Genomic DNA, 5,543 nt, shown 5'->3' with positions numbered 1-5,543 from the left:
GTGTGGTGCACGGGCAGCGAGACCAGCCTGGGACGGTGCCACCACCTCGGCCTGTCGGTGCACAACTGCGGGCACCAAGAGGACGCCGGGGCCGTCTGTGCAGGTATGGGGACCCCTCACCCCCACCACTTCCCTCCGGGCAGCAGGGCGTGTCCGCCAGGCGGGGAACGCCTGGGCCCCGTTCGCCTAGAATGTTCCCAGTGTCAGCACGGCCAGTCCCTGACCCGGGAGCCCTCAGACTTAGCACCCCAGGACCTGGTCGCAGGAGTTCGAGCGTGCCTGGTGTCACAGCCTGTCCCCTGGCCCAGATCCCAGCAGCAAACGCATACACGGGCCCGGCCGTGTGGCTCAGTGGTTGAGCGTTGACCTGTGAACCAGGAGGTCAGGGTTCGATTCCCAGTCAGGGCACAGGCCTGAGTTGTGGGCTCCATCCCCAGTGTGGGGTGTGCAGGAGGCAGCCGGTCCATGATTCTCTCTCATCACGGATGTCTCATCTCTCTCTCCCTCTCCCTTCCTCTCTGAAATCAATAAAAATATATTTAAAAAACAAACCTGGGGACCCGGGAGCTGCGCCCCTGCCGGGAAGGTTTGGGGTTCCGGGAGCGGCTTTTCTGGGTGTGAGTCTCCTCACCTCCTCGTGGAGGTTTTCTGCGGAGAGAGTGCTGCCCGAGGCCTCTGCAGCCTCACCGAGGGCCAGCGTGGGGGCTCCTTGCGGCCGGAAGCAGTTATGCAACCGTTCGGGAGAGCTGAATGAACCCCGTACAGCCTGGTTCTCACCTGTTGTTGCTAAGCAACGTGTGGAGCTGACATCTGCGGCTCCCACCCCTCCAGGTCCCTCCGCAGCCCAGGGCCGCCTCCCACCCCACCCGCCTTGAGGGCCGGTGGAGATGAGGTTCCGATGGGTGAGATGAAGACAAGGGCGGGGAAGTTTCCATCACACTTTATGGTCCCTGAGTTTTGTTTTGTTTTAAATATCCCTCTTTTTATTGATTTCAGAGAAGAAGAGAGAGAGAGAGATACAAACGTCAGTGATGAGAGAGAATCACGGATTGGCTGCCTCCTGCGTGCCCCCCACTGGGGATGGAGCCCACAGCCTGGGCATGTGCACCCTTATCTCCGTTTCAGTCTCATCCAGGAGCCCTTTCTTATGTTTAATTCGCATTCGGAAGTCACCTTTATCCAACTGTAGTGTCTCTGAGGAATATATGTTTTAGATAAAGAAGTATCGGCTACATTTCCTGTTGGTGGGTGGGCTCTTTGTTTGGATTTTATCTTATTTTCATTTCTGTTCTGTTTGACACTTTCAGCATCAGCCTCAGGATTAACCACCCCGCCTGGTAATTTTATTTTCTTGCTTGCTTTAAAAACAAAAAGTATTTTTATTGATTTCAGAGAGGAAGAGAGAGAGAGAGAGAGAGAGAGAGAGAGAGAGAGAGATCAATGATGAGAGAGAATCCTGGATCGGCTGCCTCCTGCACGCCCCCTCCTGGGGATCAGACCCGAAGCCCAGCCTGTGCAGAACCAGGATTCGAACTGTGACCTCCTGGCTCTGAGGTCTGCAGAGTCCTGGTTAGTTACCCACACGCGGTGGGGAGACTTGGAGCAATGGTGTTGCCCTCGACCTTCAAGGCAGCGGCCAAGGGTGGGCAAGAGGAATGGAGCCCCGAGGGTGGAGGGGTGGCCAGGAGGCAGTGGAGGGGGCTGTGTGGACCCTGTTGGGGAAGCGGGACAGCCGCCTTACGCCTCCCGCATCTGGCAGAGCCGCTGGGCCCGGACGGCTGTCTCATTGCCATCGTGTTTCTGTTCCCTTGCAGCTCCCGTGTCCCCGGCCCCAACCCCCACACCAGGTAAACCCTGTCTGCCTGAGGGGCCCTCCTTGCCTCTCCGGCTGTCAGACTGGGCTGCTCATGGGCGCGTCCCCAGCAGACTCAGTACAGACAGAACTCAGGGTCCCCTGGCTGGCGTGTGAGCCCCCCTCCTCTTTCTGCAGATGCCTCTGCCAGCCCCACAGACTGGACCTCCCCACCCCCACCCGGTAAGGCTCGCTCACCACGACCACGACGTGCAAATTCACGACGTTCAAATCCACGAGACCAGCTTCCTACTCGTCATGTTCTAGTTAGAGAATGGTCTGCGGAGGGACCATTTTTAAAAACATAGACTCTGATTGATGTCAGAGAGGAAGGGAGAGGGAGAGAGAGACATCCGTGATGAGAGAGAATCCTGGATCAGCTGCCTCCTGCACGCCCCCTCCTGGGGGTGGAACCCACAACCCAGGCCTGTGCCCTGACCGGGAATCGAACCACGACCTCCTGGCTCACAGGTGGCCGCTCAGCCCCTGAGCCCCGTCGGCTGGGCCTTAGTGACCGTTTTGACCACAAAGTGAACATCGGAGAACAGGCACAAGGAGTGTCCTTTCCCGCGTGTGAGCGTCTCCTCCCTTTGTCCACACAGACGCCCCGTCCACCCCCGCCGACGCGGACGCCCCCTCCGGTAGGTTTCCTGCTGTCATTTTTCTGCATTTAAACACGATCCACTCTCCCTCTTTCCGTTTGACAAACGGACATCTGTGCCAAGTGTTTTTAGAGAGAACATGGATTGGGGGGATCACGGGGGTCGAAGTGATTCCAAGGGGAAATGGGCTCAGCAAACAAGTGACGGAGGCAAAGGAGGGGCCCTGGGAGCTGGGGGCGAGGAAGCTGTGGGTAAGGTGCCTGGGGGGTGGGGGAGGGAGGGCACTGGGTCCTCGTCCTGAGGGCTTTAAGGGGGAGAAGTCAGCGAGGACCCAGGGGAAGATCTCGATAGAACAATAGAATGTTCTGCAGCTTTCCTGGTGTGGCCTCTTGGGGTCGGGGTCCCCCTGATTGAGTGGCGGCACCGGGACAGGGGTCATTATCCCAGGCAGCTGGTCCTGGCATCAGCAGCCGTGGCTGGTTTTGTGGCTCATCTGGGCCTGGAGCTGAACTACGAAAGGTTCCGCTTCCTCTGAGCCCAGCGCTGGGAGGCGGCTTTGGGGGACGTTCGGGGAGGAACTGGATTATCTGGCATCAGGGCAGGAACTCGAGGCGGCTTGCTCCCAGCCGGGGGTCCTTGCAGGGGTCCAGGTTCCTGTGCCGGGGCCTCCCGTCGTCGCAGAGCTGACGGGCAGCCATAGCTGAGCGTCCATCAGCGTGGCCCACAGTGTAACCCAGCGAAGGCCCAGCCTCTCACCCAGGGGCGTGCAGCCGCTGGCTCTCTCTACTCATCCGGACAGGCTGGTGCCCGACCAGGGACAGCCTTTGCCCGCCCGGTCGCACAGCCTTAAGCAGCTGTGCCAGGGCGGTGAGAGGGAGGGAGGGCAGGCCCACACCCACCTAGTGGGCTGTGCGTGACCTGCCGCCACCCCAACGCGCACTAGACTCTGGCGCCTGGAGAACCGGCTGGGGCAGCTTCTGCCCTCTGCTCCCCGGGTTCTGCCAACTGTGGGCGTTTGAGTTGGTTCTTCTTTGTTTGCAGAGACAACCCCCACCTCAGGCCAAGAGCCCCCGCCGCCAGGTACGCTGGCTCCTCTGCTGTCTGCGCCCAGCGAGCTCCCAGCAGAGCCAACACTCCCGTCTCCCAGGGCCCAGCAGAGGCGCCATCAGGGTTATATAGCGATGCCCGTCGCCCACGTGCCCTGAGTGGCCGGGCACTTGGTAAAGTGAGACATGGACTCGGGGCCCCAGGTGGACCCGGGTTCCACATTCCTCACGGCTCCCAGGGGGGCCCGCCCGGGAGCTAAGGTGCTGAAACCGCGCTGCTTGCTTTCCTTCCGGTGTTTGGCTTCTTGTGTGGACTGAGCTCAGGGACCCGGAGAAGCCGGCGCCATCACGGCCGGAGCCTGAGGGTCCAGTTCATGAGGGTTTGCTTTTTGTAAAAGATCCACAGAGAGAAGGCGGGGGTTTCTATTCTTCGTATTCAAGTAAAAATGCTTCATTATTACCATTACCACAAAGTGAATGAATTAGAAACTGTGATCCAATTTCAGGATTTCCTGCTATGAACGTCTTTAAAAATAAAAAGACTTCTTATCTATTTGCTTTGTTGTTGACAGCATGTTTTAAAGGCATCATTTCCTGAAAGGAAAAGGTGAAATTGGTGGCTTCTCAATGAGCATCCCTCCCTGCTCTTCTTAGATGCAGGAATAACGCCAACCCTTTCCCACCTTATCATCTTCACAGCTCTGATTCCAAACCCCAGAGCCAGCTTGTGGGTGGTGCTACTCTTGATAAATTCTGTTAACATCTCAGACCTGGCAATTTACTGAGCATATCATTCAAAGCACACACAAGTTTTTCAATGGACAACTGTAATTCTGAATTTCTCATGCCAGTGAGCCCCCGCCCCGGCCCGGCCCGGGGCCTCCCAGGCTCTGCACTTCTTTCCTCTCCAAGCGCCCGAACCTCAGGACTCGCCGCCCAGGGACTAGCAGGCTGGCCGGGCGCCAGGTTCTAGGATAGGAGAGCACACCTGGCACTGTTTCATCCTACAGCTCCGGGGGCTTCAAAATACACTGTTACTCAGTTCGGCTGGGCGGACAGTCTATCCAGGTGCCTTTCCTGATGCCAAGGCGGCAGGGCGCAGTCTTGGCTGCCCTCCAGCCAGGCCCCGCCCTCGGGAGCCAGGCCACGCCCTCCGGAGCCAGGCCCTACAATGTCCTAGCTCCTCTTGAGTCCTTGTCATCCGATGCCTTTCCTGCAATTTCTGTGTCACCTCCCAACACCCGCCTTGGGCCCTGACCGCCTCTGTGGCGCCTCCTGCGTGTGCCCAGGGTTTACCCGCGTGAGTCTCGGGTTACGGGTTCTAAGTTTGGTGAACAGCGAGTTCACGTGGCGGGTTCCATCCCTGGTACTTCCCAGGTAAACAAGGTAGAGAAGGCGCTGCCTGAGCGTTGCTCTGGTTTTGCAGAGAAACGGGGCCCAAATCAAACCGGGTCGGGGTCCCCTTGAGGCAACCGTGACCCCTGCGGGAGCCCTGGTCTCCGTGGGCCGGGGCCGGGGGCTCCATCTTCAGACCCTTCCTCGCGTTTTCTTGTGTCTCGCGGTCCCAGCCCCCCACCCCCCTCGCTGTGGGGCCACCGGAAACGGCGCTCCCTTCTCCACTCTTGGATTTACCCAGGGGCTGCCTCCTCATCAGGACCGGGGGCTGGGGCCGAGGGTGTCCAAGGCGGTTGCGGGAGTCTGGCCACACTCCTGCCGGGCCCTGGCCCCGAGCTGGCCCCCTTCCTGCTCCCCGGCCTGAGTCTCCACGTGGACCACGGCCGGGCAGGGACACCCCAGGGCTCAGATGTGACTGTTCCTCATGGCAAAGCCACGCAGCGGGCACCCTCCCCTTGGCTCCCCTTCCTGGGCATCGCCCCAAGCGCTCTCATGCCCTTGGACCCGGCCCTGGCGGCTAGTCCAGCGCCCGTTCCCGCTCTCACCCCTGTTCCCCGCTCTCACACCTGCTGCCGTGGCCTCGCCTGACCTGCTCTCCCCCTTCTCCCTCCGCAGGTGGAGCCCGCCCCACTGCGCCCAGGGACCACG

The sequence above is a fragment of the Myotis davidii genome, unplaced genomic scaffold (assembly GCF_000327345.1).
Source record: "Myotis davidii unplaced genomic scaffold, ASM32734v1 scaffold72, whole genome shotgun sequence".
Taxonomy (NCBI): domain Eukaryota; kingdom Metazoa; phylum Chordata; class Mammalia; order Chiroptera; family Vespertilionidae; genus Myotis; species Myotis davidii.
The sequence above is the reverse complement of the archived record's forward strand: the minus strand, read 5'-3'. Positions refer to the sequence as shown.